At 37.8% G+C, this 19,593-nt stretch overlaps 1 pseudogene; it reads left to right on the top strand.

Moving 5' to 3' along the window:
- The first annotated feature begins 12,063 nt into the window (after window positions 1–12,063).
- LOC112626730 lies at window positions 12,064–19,361 on the top strand (annotated as a pseudogene).
- The last annotated feature ends 232 nt before the right edge of the window (window positions 19,362–19,593 follow it).

Consider the following 19,593-nt stretch of genomic DNA (forward strand, 5'->3'; position numbering starts at 1 on the left):
ATCATTTTTTGCTGAAATAAGGTGAAAAAATGTCAGACATATAAAAACTGACTGAACTAACTGCTATCAGACCTGCATTACTAGAAACATTCAAGTCTTTCAGACAGAATGAAAGTAGTACCAAAGGAACACATGAATCTACACAATGGAATGAAAGGGGAGTCATATCAGTAAATATATAATAGCTTTTTCTTGTTATTAAAAACAATTATCAATAGTTAACTGTTTAAGCAAAAATAATAACAATATCACGTGAGGTATATGATATATGTAAAAGTAAAATGCTTGACAACACCACCACAAAAACTGAAAATGGAAAAACAGAAGTATACTATATTTTAAAATTCTTATACTACTATGAAGGGCTATAATATCCCTTGAATGTTAAACTGTGTGAAACTGTGATAGGGTAAAAATGTACACTATAAATCCTAAAGCACCCACTAAAGTAACAAGGAGTTGTAGCTAATAAACCAACAAAGGACTTAAAATGAAATTAGAAAAAGTAAATTTTAAGCAGTGTTTACCTTTCTGGCCTAATTACATAACTCCACACTCCCTTTCTGCCCTAAACATGAATATACACCCCCAAGTTGACAAAAGTCAAAGTAGGTCTCAGAATAGATAAATATTACATAGGATAAAGAAGGCCATTTCATGATAAATAAGTTAATTCATCAAATGGATAACAATCTTAAAATTTATGCAGCTAACAAACTTCAAATCATGTAAAGCAAAAATTGATAGAACACTAAGGAGAAAGAGACAATACCACAATTATAGTAAAAAATTCTAATACCTTTGTCTCATTAAGTGGGCAGAAAATCAGTAATATAGAAGATATGAACAATACAATAAATACAAACCACAAACCACAATAAATCCAAGTTGACATTTACAGACTGTCTACTCAACAATAACAAAATATAATTTATTTTCCAATGACCATGGGACATTTACCAAGATAATACCATATTCTGGACCATAAAATAAGTCTGAATCCATTTTTTAAAAATTCCAGTTATACAAGGTTTGTTTTTTGACCTAAATGGAATTAATTTAGAATTAAATAATAAAGATATCTAGAAATCCTCAAATTCTTGGAAACTAAATAACAGACTCCTAAAAAGACTACAAGTCATAAAAAAAATCAAAAGAAATAAAAATTTCAAACTGAATTAAAAAAATAATATATAAAATATGTGACATACTGCTATGGGTAATTATGCAACATACTGCTGAGGGAAATACACATCCCTAAATGCCTATATTAAAAAAATAGAAAGGCCTATCTTAAGAAACTGAAAAAAGGAAATCAAATGAAACTGCAAGTGAATAGAATAAAGAAAGTGATGAATACCAGAATACAAATCAATGTAAACAGAAGCTGTTTCTTGGAAGATCAATAAAATTGATAAATTTCTCCAGATTGATTAGAGAAAAAAAGAAAAGACAAATTGGCAATATCAGGAATGAGAGAGGTAACATCGTTATAGCTATTAAGAGAAAAATAAGGGATGATTGAGAACAAGTTCATACAAATAAATTTGACAATTTAGATGAAACAAACAAATGTCTTTAAAGATACCAGGTTACTAAAACTCACTTGAGAAAACAAGACATCCTAAATGGTTCTATATTTATTTTTTTAATTTTTAAATTTTTAAAAATGAAAATTATATTAATAGCTAATATGGTATATATTCTGGATGTAAAAAGAAAAAATTTATCATTAAAATCTTACACACAATAAATTAACTAATCAATTAACTTCATAAACCTCTATGCACCAATAGCTTCATTGGTAAATTCTACCAAATATTTGAGGAAAAAATTATACCATACCAATTATTTATTATTCCAGAAATATAAGAAAGAGAAAACACATCATTTATTCTGTGAGGTTAGCCTTATCCTGATATGAAAACCTGAGAAAGACATTGGAAGAAAGCAAAACTACCAAGCGGCCGGACGCGGTGGCTCACACCTGTAATCCCAGCACTTTGAGGGGCTAAGGCGAGCAGATCACAAGGTCAGGAGATTGAGACGATACTGGCTAACACAGTGAAACCCCGTCTCTACTAAAAATACAAAAAATTAGCTGGGCGTAGTGGTGGGCACCTGTAGTACCAGTTACTCAGGAGGCTGAGGCAGGAGAATGGTGTGAACTCGGGAAGCGGAGCTTTCAGTGAGCTAAGATCACACCACTGCACTCCAGCCTGGGAGACAGAGGAAGACAGACTCCATCTCAAAAAAAAAAAAAAAAAAAGAAAGAAAGAAAGCAAAACTACCAAGCATGTATTATGTATTTTATGAACATAGAAGCAAAAGTTCTAAACAAAATATTAGCAAATCAAATCAAACATTGTATAAGAAAGAATAATACATCATGCCCAAATGGGGATTATCCTAGAAATGCAAATTTTGTTTCATATTTGAATATTGATCAATATAATTCACTATATTAGAAAACTAAAAAAAGAAATACCCGAAACCATAAAGTATGTTAATGGACACACAGAAAGCATTTGACAAAATCTAAACACATTCTTGAATTAAAAGAAAAAAGAAAAAACTCTTGGCACAGTTGGAATTTAAGATTTATCAATCTAATAAAGGGTGTCTATGAAAAACTTATAACTCACATAATTACTGGTGAAAGACTGAATGCCTTCCCTCCTAATCCTAGGAACAAGAATGAAATCCACTCTCACTACTTCTATTCAACACTGTACTGGAAATTCTAGCAAGTGCAGTACGGCAAGATAAATAACAGCATCCAGTTTGGAAAGGGAGAAGTAAAACTGTCTTTATTCCCATACAACGTGACCATCTATGTAGAAAATACTATGATCTCACCAAAAATCCACTGAAACTAATAAATGAGTTTATCGAGTATGCAGGATAAAATATCAACAGACAATTTTTTTAAATTTTTCCATACAGGATTTCACTTGTTCACCCAGGCTGGAGTGCAGTGGTGTGATCAGCTCACTGAAACTCCAACTCCCAGGCTCCAGTGATCCTTCCACATCAGCCTCCCAGGTAGCTGGGACTACAGGCATGCACCACCACACATGGCCAATTTTTGTATTTTTAGTAGAGACGGGGTTTTTCCATAATGCCCAGGCTGATGTGGAACTCCTAGGCTCAAGCGATCCATCTGCCTCAGCCTCCCAAAGTGCTGGGATTACAAGCGTAAGCCACGTTTCCCAGTCAATAGAAAATTATTAATAAACAATATCAATTGTCTAATATTAGCAAGAATTAGACATAGACATTTTAAAAACATATCATTTACAATAGCATCAAAAAGTAATAGTAATAAATCTAAGAAGATGTCTAAGATCTCTATATTAAAAGCTATAAAATATTATTGAGAAAAAGTAAAGCAAAGCAAATAAATGAGAAGCATACCACATCAATGAGTTGGAAGGCTCAATATTTTAAAGATTTCAATTCTCCCCAAAATTAGTCTATAAATTCAAGTCAATCATAATTAAAATGCTTATACTTTTTTTCATAAATGGAGTAGGTATTTTAAAAATTTATTTGAAAAGAAGTGCAAAAGGGTAGAAAGAGACAAGGTACTCTGAAGACAAAGAACCAAGCTGGAGGACTTATAATATCAAATATCAAGACCTAAAATACTATAAAGCTATAGTAATTATGAGAATGTTGTTAACACAATAATAAATAATGAATATGTGGGAGGAAATATAGAGAGTCCAGAAATATTCACATATATAGTTAGTAAACTTATGACAAAGACAACAATGCAAAGAGTGCTAAAGGATGTTCTTTTGAATAATGGCTCTAGGGCAATTGCTTTATATGTGCCAAAATAATGCATCTGGACCTCTACCTCATATCATGCAAAAATAATTTTAGATGGAGGGCAGGCCTAAATGAGAAGCATTTAAATTCAAATATAGGAGAAAAAAATTGCAATCTTGGAGTAGGCACAATTTTTCTTTTAGATACAACACTGAAATGCATAAATTAAAAACATTTTTGCACATGTTAAATTGTACTTAATAAAAATTAGGAACGATTTATCTAAAACAACCATTAAGACAACAAAAAGTGAAAACTTGAAATGGGAGAAAAATATTTGCTATACATAGCTAATAAAAGATACCCATCTAGATTCCGTGAAAGTCTACAGATCAATCAGACAGACAATTCAATTGAAAAGTGGCATAATATTTTAATATACAATACACAGAAGAGGATAGACAGATGACCAATACACATACAAAAATATCATTAAGTCGTGAAGAAGATGCATATAAAACTATGATGACAAAACACTGTGCACTCACTAGAAAAGCTAAAATGAAAAAGATACAGAATATCATTTCTGACATTTAGTGAGGGTGCGAATCACCTGACATGCTCAAAAATTGCTGGTAGAGGCAAAAAATTAATTCAGCCACTTTGGAAAATGTTCGGCACTATCCATTAAAACTAAACACATGCACACACGCACGCACACACACACGTGCACATATATCTACTTTGTGATCTAGCAATTCTTCTCAGTATATATCCAAATAAAATATATACATATGTCCATGAAAAGATATAAATTAGACTATTCATAGCAACACTGTATAAACTGGAAACTATCCAAATGCCAACCAAAATGAATGGATTAATAAATTGTGATATATTCACACAATAGAATACTGTGCAATAATTAGAATAACTGATCTAGAACTACTCATAACAGTATATGTAAATATCACAAACATAATGTTGAATGGAAGAAACCAGACAAAAAACAGGGGAAACTAATCAATGCTGTCAGACGTCAAGACTGATTATTCTTGGAGGTGGACATGGACAGCCTTTTGGGATACTGGTGATATTTTGTTTCTTCATCTGGGTATTGTTTACGTGGCTGTGTTCAGTTAGTAAAAATTCAAAGAGCTGCACAATTATGTATACTTTTTTGGTATTCATGCAATAGGTCAATAAATTATTTTTTAAATGTACATAGTGTGTAACTTTGCTTCTGTTTCATATTTTTCTTTAGAATAGATTTTTAAAAATGAGAATCCTGGGCAGTAGTCTTTTAAAAGTTGAGATTTTTACTTATTATAAATGTTCTTATTGATAACAAGTGACAAATAAATGATAAGAGGAGAAATAACAGATTATTAAACCAATTCTTACAGTTCTAATATATCCCTAAACTTTAGGGAGAAGCTATCTCATTTAACTCTCTAATGTTCACATTATAATCACGTGAAAGCTATAGAAATAGAAACTTAACAAAGATAATCTCGCTGGGAGAATTGGAAATAGATTCTAGGAATCAAAAATCTTTGCCCTATTATCATGTGATAATTTGCTGATAGACAATATGAAGTGTGGTAGATAGAGCCAGCTTGCCTGGGAACACTTCACAGCTCTCCCCTTGCTATCTGGGTAAACTTGTGCAAGTTGCTTAACTTCTCTGTGTCTATTTCCATATCTACAAAATTGGAATGATAAAAATACATATTTCACAACCTTGTTTTGAGGATAAAATAAATTAATGCATGTAAAGCTCTTAAGAACAGTGGGTTATCCCTATCAGCATCTGTTCCACCCAGTTAGAAGAATAACCATAACTGTTCCTAGTGAAAGATTTGTACTTTTTTTTTTCACTGAAACCATACTTCTCAGTTGGTATTAAATGTAAAATGGTGTTTGAACACATACATTTTCCTACTTGTCTTGCATCTTATTGAAAACAGAAATGTCTTCAGGTTTGTGTGTCTAAAACAGATTTGAAATCTATAACAGATTGCCTTATCAAAGAAACTGAAATCTCCCAGCACCAGAAGATTATGTCTGAAAATAAAACTGTTCATGACTACCATCATTTCAAAAAATAATTGCTCTTTCTCAAGTGACTGCAGTTGAAAACCTGACTTTTCACTAAATGTACATGTGCTTTACCTCAAAAACCTATGACATTTTGCTACGAGTTGAATAGTCTTTAAGTGCTCAGACCTCAAGTGTAAAAACACATTCCTATTTTCCTCCAGTCTTAAAGACTGACCTGCATGTCTTCTAGATATGCTCTAAATAGCTCTATCTACATGTGGTAGCATCAAAAAAAGAAATCCTCGGAGATTAGTTGAATAACAGGTATTCTGATAAGGACTTATTTTCATCTTTTAGGTTTTACGAGAATGAAACAAACTTGTGATACAAATTTCTCCAGTAAATATTATTTATCAAAATTAGATTTCTCACCAATCTTTCAAATTTTACATCAGAAAAAAAGATGAAGGGAAGAAAGGCACTGTTTACATAGGGAAGCTGAGCAGTTGCTCAGCAATGAGTTCCAGATGCTATCCCCATGAAGACCTTGCTTCCATGGAGGAACTTGTGTCTTTTATGGTATAAGAAGCTCAACAGGATATATTTCCTTTCAAAACCAAATGACTCAATCCCGTCAGTAGCTGCAACTTGAAAAAAGAGGATTTGCTTACCCTGTCAGGTTATGTCAATCTACCTAACAAGACTGTGGTGGGGCCAGATTTGGTCAGAGAAATCAGACTATCTCAGAGGAATTTGCATATATGAAATATCAATTTATTATAGGTTCTGCTGCTATTTTAATTCCACTGCTCATTTATCACAATTCAAAAGAATGAGAAGTCTTCTATAACCTCACATATGGAAAACAGCAAAAGTCAGAATTTTTTGGATGGTTTGCTTTTTGAGGCTTTTTCTTAAAGAGGAATTTAACAGCTTTATAGTTGCTTGTTAAATAAAAAATAATAATAGACACAAAATCTGCTTAAATAAGTCAAAGACTTAATTCTACCATTATAATTTTCTGTGAATTTTAACTTTTCTACCATGAGTTTTGTGCATATTTTTATGTTTATATCATTCTTTATGTGATTCTGGTAAAAATGAGACTATTTGTTATCAATTTTACAGACCTGATAAGTCATTATGCATTTACTGAGCACAATTCTGTAGAACACTGATGCTCAAACTTGTTATTCCTCATACCCAGTGTAATAACTAGAAGACAAAAATATTATATTAATCATTCTTAATAAATATCTGAGTTATGAGGAGATATATATATATATATATGTATACACACACACACACACACACACACACACACACAGAGTCCTGGAAAAAAGCATGATCTTTGGAGTCACTTAGAGAATCAAAACCCAGCTCTGCCACTTCCAGCTCTGTGACCAGAGTAACTCACTTACCTTTCTGAATCTCAACTTCTCCTTAGAGACAGTAATGTTTATGTTGCAGGATTTGGAAGAAAATTCAATAAGTCCATTATGAATTAAGTATATTAATGATGCATTAAGTATATTATGCATCTGGAACTCTACCTGGTCCCTAATAGTCTCTCAGTAAATGGGAAATATTATTTTTGATAACTTTAATAAATGTTTGTTGAGTACAATTATGTGCCTAGCATTGTTTAGATACCATGAACCAAGTGACAAACAAGAGCGTCAGGGCCCCAGACTTCGTGGAGCTTATACTAGTGAGAAAAAGAGTCAATGTGTAAACAAATAAATAAGAAAACTTCAGATTCTGATAGCTGCAAATGAAGTAACTGGAAGTGGAGAGAGGCTATTTTAGAGGGGATGTCCAGGGAAATGATAAGGTAACCCTTGAGCTCAGCCAGACTCAGCCCTGTGAAAACCTGTGGAAAGACCATTGAAAGCAAAGGGGCCAGTGAGCACAGCCCTGGATCAGGAATAAGCATGGCCTGTGCAAGGAGCTGAGAGGAAGCCAGTGTGTCTGGAGCACGATAGGCAAAGAAGTAGAAGATGAGGTCACAAAATAGGTAGAGATCAAACCATGTAGGGCCTGTAGGCCATAGAAAGGAGTTTGAATTTAATTACATATAAAAAGCAAAACTATTGAAGAAGTTCAGACTGAAAAAGGTGATCTGATTCTAGTTGCTAAATGAGGAATGGATGGTAGCAGGGCGAAAGTGGAAAATGGAAGACCAATTTGGAGGTTATTGCGGTATAATAAATAAACCAAAGATGATGATAGTGTACACCAAGATAGTAGTGATGGTGAAGATGAAAATAAGAGGGTGGATGACCTACGGGAAAGAGTCCTGTCTCACAGCTCTTTAATACTCCAGTTCTTTCAAAGTAAATACATGCAAAGTTTTTCCCATATACACACCCATATGTTGTATGTATACAACACCAAAGTGTGACCTAATCTGAGCAGATTCCAGAAGTAGCCTGGCACTCCCCCTTCTGCCAGTTCAGCTCTTTTGCTACCCTTCACTCCCACATCAGCACCAGACCAGACCCTCTTACTCCTAGGATATGCTTAATATCATGGACCCCACTCCTGCAAAACTGATATCAAACAGAAAAGCCTAGCCACAATACATGGTTTACATCCTTGGACCTTTCTTGTTTCATCCAATAAGCTTCTATGACAATATACAGGATCCAAATGCAAATGGATATGTTGTAAGGGAAGAAGGGGAGTCATAATTGCTCCAACCGATGGCCTCTAAGCCCTGGAACCTAGAGCAGCCAAAAAAAATTTTTGTAATATTCAATTTAACAATGTCACCCATAGTTATAACATTATGCTTTATAAAAACTGAATGATATAGATGATTTTACGCTCGTGTTGCTGAGCTGAAGGAGAATTTTTTTCCAAAATCAAGAACTAAAATATTTTTTGATCGCTTTAGTATACTTAGAGCACAATATCTCACCTTATCACCTTCATGCATTGTTTTGACCAAAGATTACATTGTGGAGATCATGCTTACTCTTAGGTTCTGAAAGACCTGGATCTACCTGAGGACCAAAAAAGTGAACGCATTTGCTTTCAAGGACCTGCATGATTAAAAAGAAATCATCTCACCTTCAATAGTGGTTGATAAATTAGAGTTGGTGAATGATAGCAGCTACCTAGTAAGAAAACAGAAAAATGGAAGATGGCTTATATCCATAGTTTCTGTCAACAGTGCAAGTAGAAGTTTTCATTTTTGTGCAAATATGGAAAGATAATGCTTATTATAAATTAACAACATGCATGCAAAGGAGTTCTTCTATCAGCGTACACTTTAAATATACCTGGAGAGCCTACTATCTATCCTGCTTTTTCTTTTACTTGTGGACAAACTATACTCTTGCATTAATATTCTCCCTATACATCATTGTTTTGATGGATATCCTGAAGAAGAGATGGAGAAAAGTAGAGGTAAATAGCTAAGAAGTCCTCTCTCAAGTTAAAGCTGGTTTAAAAATTAATTTCTTATCATATAGGCCCTTTCATTATAGTTTATTTTTACATTCACAGATTGAGATTCATTAATACTTGGGAAATGTCATAAGGGATTTAAAATAACAATTTTGGGAATCCTGGATATGTTATTCTCATACTGTTGCACTCTGTTTGCATTTGCTTACTTATGAGGCTAGGAGAGAAAAGGGTAGCATCAGTCTGCCTTTAGGTTCATTTCTTCCAGTGGCCAACATGGGATATCTGTATCCACATTTGGATGTTAAGACGATCTGTGTTGTTATTTTAAGTTTTATGTACATTAACCAGCAATCCCAATTTTTCAATTCAACATCTACTACCCTTCAACTACCAAATACTGAGTTCTTGCTAAAAACCGGAATCTCATCTACATGGTTTAAATATGTTATAACGAAGCAACTTGTAAGTATTTTATAAAGTGAAATCATAGCAGCCATTTTATACTGTAGGAAACAGAGTTTAAGTGGCTTATCCAAATGCATGCATCTGGCAAATGCAACTGGGCTGAACAACCAAGGAACTTTCTTTTGTCCTAGACTGATAAGTATTTGTGGTTGGTTAGCTCAGCTGGTTAGAGGTTAAAGTTCAGTGTTAATGAGGTCAAAGTCATAAATGTGAACTTTAAGTGGAGGATTTCCCCTGATTCATAAGTGCAAGTTCAACATTTAACCCTAGCCAGTCACAAGGAACAGTGCATGGCTCAATATAAATCCATCACCAGTGTTGGAAGCAATATTTAGAAAACACATTTCTTGTTAAATAGCCAAAGTCATCTTCTTTTTACAAAACAATAATAAGTTAAACTTACTTTAGTTTATTTAAGCTAGGAAGTCATCTATAGTTTTTACTCTAAAAGCCAGGCAATGGGAAAAGGAAATTCAGAGAATGGTTAAGCTGGATGACACCAGTGGATCTCTCTCTCATACCTCCCTTCATGTGGCAGAGAAGAGAACAAATTAAAAATCATGAGTAGGAATTATTGTATTATTTTCATGAAATTTCTAAGCCAGAGACAGACAGCAGCAAATAGAAGTCAATCTTCTAATATCCGGTTTATGATTTTTCTACCAAACTTAAAAGACAATGCACTGTGGCCCCAAGCCTGAAAGAAATGATTTGCTGGCCACCTACTGAATGTGAAGAGCACATAGTTAACCTAGCTTTACATATGAAAGGATGGAGTTTATTGTTTCCCATAGGAAATGGAAAGTTCTGCTATAATCCTTTCTCAATTCCTAGTGACGTTCTCTACTTTTCCTTTAAGCTTATGGAATTTTACATTGAAAATTTTTCTTTGCTTTGTTGGTTTCCCTTTTCTTCTTCTCTGAATTCTAAATTGTAGCATTCTCTATAAACAATAACCCTAATATTGTCTTTCATCTATAAAACACTAACCAGTCTCTTTCAAAGGGTGTGTATTACTAAAGAATCAGGCATGTGGACTTCTAGTTCCAAAATGGTGGCACAGAAGCAAGCTGGCTTCACTGTCCCCAGCAGAAAACCAAGAACAAATACACAGTGCTGGGATTATCACTAGCATATCCCAGAACTCAAACATGAGAATGAAACACTTCCTGTGGTCACAGAGAAGTATAAAAAAACAAACAAAACTCTGAGTAGATGGTAAGAGAATCAGACTTCTACACCAGTGATGACCCTCCCAACATTTTGCCCAGCATCAAATGCACATAAAATTTCCTCTCAGCTCACGATTTCTACACTGGAAAAAGTGAGATTGAAGTGGACAGAAAACTTCCCCTCCAGTTTGGTGTCCCTAGCAGGTGACCTGTCCTCATCTTACTCCACAAGAACCCTAATGAGTGCCTGACGGGAGAAATATCCCTGAGACCAAGCAAAGACCAAGGAGGGAGGTGGGACTACTGTCACCAGTCTTGGAAACTATGCTCTGGAACTCAGTCAAAGGAGACACCAAATGGGAGTGGCTGTCCTGCAGCATCATGCTGTAGAGGATGCATTCCACATGACCCCTGTGCAGGAATCCCTAGCCAGCCTTCCCACACTACCAAAATACCCCATTTGCGACAATCCTCACTGGGGTAGAGCAACGCTCTGACTGTTTATAGAGCTATTATAAACCCAGGCTTAAAGTACCACCTACAGTCAAAAAAAGAGGTAGTGATCTAGCAGTAAAGAATCTCTAAGCAGGGCCGGTGGCTCATGCCTGTAATCCCAGCACTTTGGGAGACCGAGGTGGGTGGATCACCTGAGGTCAGGAGTTTGAGACCAGCCTGACCAAACACGGTGAAACCCTGTCTCTAAAAAAGATACAAAAAAATTAGCTGGGTGTGGTGGTGGGCGCCTGTAATCCCAGCTACCCCTGAGGCTGAGGCAGGAGAATCGCTTGAACCCGGGAGGCAGAGGTTGCAGTGAGCCTCGATTGTACCACTGCACTCCAGCCTAGGCAAAAAGAGTGAGACTCCATCTAATAAAAACCAAAAAAAGCCAAGCAGAAAAGACTGGAATAAATAATCCTTCAATGCAAAGACATTAGACCTATATCCACAAGGGAAAAATGCCATCTCTAAATGGACAAAACAAGGAACCAGTGACTGACCCTAACAAGATGGCAGTATGTGACCTCTCTGACCAATAATTCAAAATACCAGTTTTATTCTGTGTAATCTCCAAGATAACATAGAAAAGCAATTCATAAATTTATCAGAGTCTTCTGTGTGGTAACACCAAGCCACGCCTGGGCCTGGAACTGAGTTGCAGCCCTTCAGCTTCGCCCACCACCTCCCAACCATGGACCCCCGCAAAGTGAAAGAGCTTTGGGCCTTTGTGAAAATGTGTAAGCAGGATCTGAACGTTCCGCACACTAAGGAAATGCACTTCCTGAGGGAGTGGGTGGAGAGCATGGGGGGTAAAGTAGCATCTGCTACTCAGAAAGCTAAATGAGAAGAAAATACCAAGGGAAAAAAAAAAACTGATAGTAAGAAGGTGGAGGAAGACTTAAATGCAGATGAACCATTGTTAGAAAGAGATAATCAGTGCTGTGAAGAAAAGTCACCATGGAGACAAATGATGTCTCAGCAAGGCCATCTTTACTTTCTGCAGAAAGGGTGCTCAGTTGCAAATGGAACAATAGTGAGAACACAACTGGACAAGGGAGGGGAAGAGGTTCTTATTCCTGATGCCTGTGGCCCCTGCTGCTGTGTTGTCCCCCTATTGGCTAGGGTTAGACTGTAGAGGCTAAACTTATGCTGATTGGCTAATTTAAAGAGAATGACGGCGGTGAGTGATGTGGCGGGAAAAATGGTTATGGAATGAGTCAGGGTGGAGGATGAGTCAGGGCAGAGTAGGTAATCAGAATGAGTCAGAGTGTAGCAGGTAATCAGAATGAGTCAGAGTGGAGCAGGTGATTGAAAAAGGTTGCTTTATGAGGAAGTTAAGTTTAAAAGTAGAAGGCAGGCCGGGCGCGGTGGCTCAAGCCTGTAATCCCAGCACTTTGGGAGGCCGAGACGGGTGGATCACGAGGTCAGGAGATCGAGACCATCCTGGCTAACACGGTGAAACCCCGTCTCTACTAAAAAAAAAAAAACACAAAAACTAGCCGGGCGAGGTGGTGGGCGCCTATAGTCCCAGCTACTCGGGAGGCTGAGGCAGGAGAATGGCGTGAACCTGGGAGGCGGAGCTTGCAGTGAGCTGAGATCCGGCCACTGCCCTCCAGCCTGGGCGACAGAGCCAGACCCCCTCTCAAAAAAAAAAAAAAAAAAAAAAGTAGAAGGCAAAGAACTGAACATACTGACATATTGATTATTTGAAGAGAAATTTAGAACTCATATCTAACATTCCCTCCTCTTGCATTTTCCTTATAGCTCTTTCTCTTCAAACTTCTTTAACATGTCTTGGCTTAGTTGTTCTGCTTGATTTTCCAAAAGAAGCAGCTTCTCTGGATAACATGGAGGACAGTTAAGGGAGGTTCTAGTTAAGTGCCATTGTTATGAGCCTCTGTACCAACCCACAGATGCATGGTATGACAGCACCTGACAAGAATAAGTAAACCCATTACAGCTGTGAGGGAAGTAAGAATTGAGGCTATTATTCTTTTCCATTTAGCAAACCACTTTTCTAGCCATCTTATAAAGGGGTCATTTACCCCTGAGTTGTTGGCTAACTTATTGGACAGAGCAGTCAGACCTTGCAATGCCTTTGTTATACTTTCATCAGGGCAGTGTTGTCTGGGATGAAGGTGCAACACTGAGTTTTAATTATGACACAAACTCCTCCTTTTTCTGCTATTATCATGTCTAAGGTTATCTTATTTTTCCCAAACCATCTGGCTAGTAGCCCCTAATTATTCAGCTATTCCTTTAACAGCATCTCTAGTGTAGTTAATTGATCGCTGTTGGTTGTAATAGATGTAGTTTATCCAAATTACATTTTATTGTCACCCACCAAAATATTGACTCAAATCCTGCAGCTATTTGATTTTGGGCTTTAAATTGATCTGGTATTCCCCATGGGACTCTAACTGTGTCTAAATAGACATGAGAGTAAAACGACACATAAGGGGCTTCTTTTGCTTTACAATGTCTTATTTTTCCTTTCTCTGGTTGATGAAATGCCAGGGTGAAAGGGATAGCCAATTGGACTAAAGCATAAGTCCCACTTCAGTTGCTCGGCAGAGTGTTCAGTAAAGGTCCACCATACTACTACTGCACATCCACTCAGGGATGAATAAGGGCTGACTGATTGGTAAGCTTTTGAAAATTTTTAAGCTCACTGTATCCCTTCAGGTCTCCAAGGAACACTAAGTTTCCTCCCTGTCGTGAGAGACATGAAGTGAATTTAGTGTTGGGAGATGGTAGCTGCATGGCTCTCAAGAGCTTACCTGCAGGGTGTTGAAATTCAGGATATAGCAGAGAGAGCTTGGCACAACTTCTTACCCCAGGCTGTAGAATCCTAGAAAAGAGCTACCATGCAGCCCATGCTCGGTCAACTGGAACACCGCCCTAGTGGAAAGGGGACAATCTGGGCCTCTGGCCTGCCGTGCACACAAGCATAACAATTGCCTTTGTTTAACGTGTAGATGGAATATTTAATCCATTTTAACCAGGCATTTACATCTTTATAACCTGTTTCAATGGCTATGGTTTGCCTTAAGTCTCTTATTTCTACTACTGAGACCTTGCTTTTGTCATTTGGCATGAGGCAAGTCATAGTTTGATTTCATAGGTTTGGGAAAGGGGCAGTTGTTGGACGTGGAGGAGGGAGAACAAAGCACACCTTAAAGAAGCCTATAGGATCCTTTCCAGTGACTTCTGCTCCTAAACCATAGAAGCGCTCTAAAGTGGGGTTAGAGTTGCTAGTGGTAGGAATAGTAATGGATATAAGCACTGACTAAGGAAAGGAAGGGAAAAGATAGATGGACTAAGCTTTCTTTAGCTTTAATTTGGTAGAGGTTGGTCCAGGAACAAAGACCCATGATTCTGATGATAATGACACTTACTTGACTCAGGTGTGATGTGTCCATCCCTTTCCGCTGTACAAACAGTAGTCTCGATGGTTAACAGCTCAATGTAGGGTCCTTCCCAGGCTGGCTCAAGTTTCCCTTCTCTCCACCCTTTGATGAGAACGTCATCCCCAGGCCGATGCTGCTGTATTGGAAACTCCAAAAGCGGTGCCTGTCCTGAAAGACCTCTTGTTTTAAGGGAAGAGAATGTAGAGGATAAACCAAATAAATAATTTCTAAGAAATTGATCTTTTGTTTTAAATGTGGGGACATCAGCAGTGGACTTTATAGTCCTTGGTGCCTTCTTGCTGAGAAATTTTCTTTAGCACCTATTTTTATTAGTTTTTAGACCAAAGAAAGCCAAACACCATTTTATATTTAACAATGCTTCCTGTATGATTTTATACCAGATGAACTAAATTTCACCTTTATATTAGTGTGCTATTAATGTTAAACTTAATTTTAATAAAATCTTGTAGACATATTTATCCAATTTTAATGTCTGACCATAAGGTAAGATTTTTATAGACTCTTTTTAACCTTTTATAATTTTTGTTAAAGAGCAGGTTAGTGCTTTAAGAAAAACCTGTTGTGCTTTTATTTTAATGTCCAGTTCACAGACAAACTGGATGATACCTCTAACTTTAGCCAATATGTTTACACACAGAATTTCCTTTACAATTAACATTTCAAAACTTGCCTAAACCTATAAAACAAATTTTTCTGACCTTTCAATGTAGGTAAAAATCCACATTCTTATGCCTCCTTATAATCCTTTTACCCAAAATATATTTTACTTTCCTTACACATCTTGCACATAAACTGTTTCTTCAATAGTTTTACATTCAGGAGGCCTAATTACTTTTAAATTACACAACATTTCTTGTGTAAATTCCCTTTTATAACTTTTTTTCATGACTTTCACAGACAGTTCTTTGACGTGCCTCAACTTTCTGACTTGTTGCAAACATCCCTTTCTTTAAACAACCAGTTAATTTATTTTAGGACATGAATTTACCATATAATATTGTTTTTACATAAATTCTCTCCCATGTTTTGTTTTCAAAGATGATAACCATTCGTTTCCAAAGTGAACTTCCTTCATGTCTATGGACTAGACTGACTTAGGCCACAAAAGTAGAAGTTGGCATAATACATGTTACACTGTTAATTTTTAGCAAACTTTACGTCTGTTGAAAACTTTGTAAGTTTGGAATTTCAATTATTCTTTGCTATTAATAAGACTTCATTCAGTCCATATTAACTTAGAATTGGTATAGATGGCTCCTTCCTGATTCCGTAAGTACTTTAAGGCTTGGGTGAGTGCAAAGAGTTCCCATATTTCAGCAGACCAATTATTAGGCAATTTTCCTAATTCTCCTTCTACAAGAGTTTCCTTATCACTTACTGAACACCCATTGTGTCTTTTTCCCTGAATTAGCTGGGAGGAAATATGTCCTGTCCTGAAGGGAGTTCCTCCTAGGTCTGGTTGGACTTTTGTATGGTAATCAATTAAGATTTAGATCCCCTGTTAGGAAACCCACTGGGTTAAGGGAATTTTCAGTGGTTAATGTTAAATCATCTTTTTCTAACAGAATAGCCTCATACTTTAAGGTTCTTGAGTGAGTGTGCTACATTTTATTTATTTATTTTTTTTACTTTTTGACTTAGGATAGTTCTGACCTGATGAGGTGTGCTCACAATGAGGTTTCCCCTAAAAGTTATTTTTCTGCTTTCTTCTGTTAGCAAAGCAGTTGCCGCTACAGATTAAATGCATTTGAGCAATCTGCAGGTTACTGGGTTAAGGATTTTTGATTAGGAAATGCTACGGGTTGTCAGTGGCCTTAGTGCTTTCAGGCTACGCCCTTATTTACACTAACAACAAGGTGGTATTGGAGTGTTATAGGGTCAAGGAGAAGACCTTCAATGATCAATTATAGGTTTTTAATTTACCCTGGCACTTAAAGGAATAGGGTACACTGTTTTCTCTTTACTACTTCTCTTTTTCTCTCTCTGACTCTCTTTGACTCCTTCTTTGTCTCTTTTTCTCTCTCTCTGCCTCTCTCTCTCTCTGACTCTGTCTCTTTCTCTGTTTCTCTTTCTCTCTAACTTCCTCTCCAAGTTTCTCTTTCCTCTCTGCTGGTCTTTCCCTGCCTCTGCCAGCCATTTATGCTGCTGTTCTCCCCTCTCCTTCCCCTTCCCCTAGGGGAGGGACCAGCAGTAGTGCAGCTACTCTTTCTTTCCCCCAAGAAGAAAGGAAAGGGGAGTGCTGAGTATTTTTCTTACTACCAGAGGTTTGTGTAAGATTCAACCCCCTGAAATTTGCAGAAGGCTCAACCACTCAAACCAGTGATGTCTTGCCTTGCCTGTCCTGGAAGGTTCAACCCCTCAAACCAGGGATGTCCTGCCTTGCTGCCCTGGAAGGTTGACCTGTTTCCTCCCTTTCCCCCTCTGAAGGTCCCTTGCACACTTCCTACTCATGTTGTCCTCTCAGACTGCTCCCCTAAGGAAGAATTAGACCCCTGTTAGCATTGGCATGCCAGTATAAATCCCACAGCAGGATCCACCCTAAGCCATATGAGGTAGCTACGGAACCATAGAGAGGACCCACTTACTCCAGCAGTAGGACTTGTCACCATCCACATGAACAACACCATAAGTAGGGTTGTTTGTGATCATTCATGCATACTCACATTTAGTCCTCCAGAATGTGACCACCAAGGAGGTACTTTACTGGCTCCCTTGGTCTGTGGCTTCATCTGTGGCTCCCTTGGTCTCCTTCCTTGGTCTGTGCATAGTCGCTGCTGCAGTATGAGAGGATCCTTTACCCTAGGTTGCCAGCCAGTTTCTTTCCACATTGCTGAGAGTCCTGGTTTATTCATCACACTGGGTGGGTCTCGGTTCCTCACTCCTGAGACCGCCAAGAACAAGGCGGTGGGGCACGCCTTCTCATGAGCGAAGACCGGAGACTGCCCCCAGAGGAGAATGTAATCCTGGACGAGCCCCCAAAATTGTTATAACTAGATAATCAGTGCTGCAAAGAAAAGTCAGCATGGAGACAAATGATCTCTTAGCAAGGCCATCATTACTTTCTGCAGAAAGGGTGCTCAGTCACAGATGAAACAATAGTGAGAGCACGCCTGGGCAAGGAAAAGGAAGGGGTTCTTATTCCTGATGCACATGGCCCCTGCTGCTGTGTCGTTCCCCTATTGGCTAGGGTTAGACCACACAGGTTAAACTAATTCCGATTGACTAAGTTAAAGAGAGTGACAGGGTGAATGGGTTGGCAGGAAAATGGTTATGGAATAAGTCAGGGCGGAGGAGAATAGGATGGAGCAGGTAATCAGAATGAGTTAGGGTGGAGCAGGTAATTGGAATGAGTCAGGATGGGGCAGGTGCTCAGAATGACTCAGAGTGGGGCAGGTGATCAGAATGAGTCAAGGCAGAGCAGGTAATCGGAATGAGTCAGGGTGGAGCAGGTAATCAGAATGAGTCAGGGTGGGGCAGGTGATCGGAATGAGTCAGGGTGGAGCAGGTAATCCGAATGAGTCAGGGTGGGGCAGGTGATCAGAATGAGTCAGGGTGGCTCAGGTAATTGGAATGAGTCAGAGTGGAGCAGGTGATCAGAAAAGACTGCTTTATGCGGAAGTTAAGTTTAAAAGTAGAAGGCAAAGAATTGAACATACTGATATATCGATTCTTTGAAGAGAAATTTAGAACTCATATCTAATACCATCAAGTGAGGAAAGTGATCTAGTAATTGATAATGAAGGTGTGATTGAACCAGACACTGATGCCCCTCAAGAAATGGGAGATGTAACAGAGGAGATGATGGATCAGGCAAATGATAAGAAGATGGCTGCTATTGAAGTCCTAAATGATGGTGAACTGCAGAAAGCCATTGACTCATTCACAGATGCCATCAAGCTGAATCCTCGCTTGGTCATTCTGTATGCCAAGAGGGCAAGTTCTTTGTCAAATTACAGGAGCCAAATGCTGCTATCTGAGACTGTGACAGAGCCATTGAAACAAATGCTGATTCAGCTCAGCCTTACAAGTGGTGAGGGAAAGCACACCGACTTCTAGGCCCCTGGGAAGAAGCAGCCCATGATCTTGCCCTTGCCTGTAAACTGGATTATGATGAAGATGCTAGTGCAATGCTGAAAGAAGTTCAACCTAGGGCACAGAAAACTGCAGAACATCAGAGAAAGTATGAGCCATAATGTGAAGGGTGAGAGATCAAAGAAACAATAGAAAGAGTTAAGAAGGCTCAAGAAGAGCATGAGAGAGCCCAGAGGGAAGAAGAAGCCAGACGACAGTCAGGAGCTCAGTATGGCTTTTTTCCAGGTGACTTTCCTGGGGCAATGCCTGGTAATTTTCTCTGAGGAATATCTGGAATGGCTAGAATGCCTGGACTCAATGAAATTATTAGTGATTCAGAGGTTCTTGCGCCATGCAGGATCCAGAAGTTATGGTGGCCTTCCAGGATGTAGCTCAGAACCCAGCAAATATGTCACAATTCCAGAGAAACCCAAAGGTTATGAATCTTATCAGTAAATTATCAGCCAAATTTGGAGGTCAAGCATAATGCCCTTCTGATGAATAAAGCCCTTGCTGGAGGAAAAGCAACCTAGATCACCTTGTGGATGTCACAATAATACAAACCAGCGTATCTCTGACCTTCTCATAAAGAGAGCTGGGGTGCTTTGAAGATAATCCCTACCCCTCTTCCCCAAATGTAGCTGAAGCATTTTACAGTGGTTTGCCATTAGGGTATTCATCCAAATAATGTTTTCCTACTAGGAATTACAAACTTTAAA

The sequence above is a fragment of the Theropithecus gelada genome, chromosome 6 (genome assembly GCF_003255815.1).
Source record: "Theropithecus gelada isolate Dixy chromosome 6, Tgel_1.0, whole genome shotgun sequence".
In the NCBI taxonomy this organism is placed as follows: domain Eukaryota; kingdom Metazoa; phylum Chordata; class Mammalia; order Primates; family Cercopithecidae; genus Theropithecus; species Theropithecus gelada.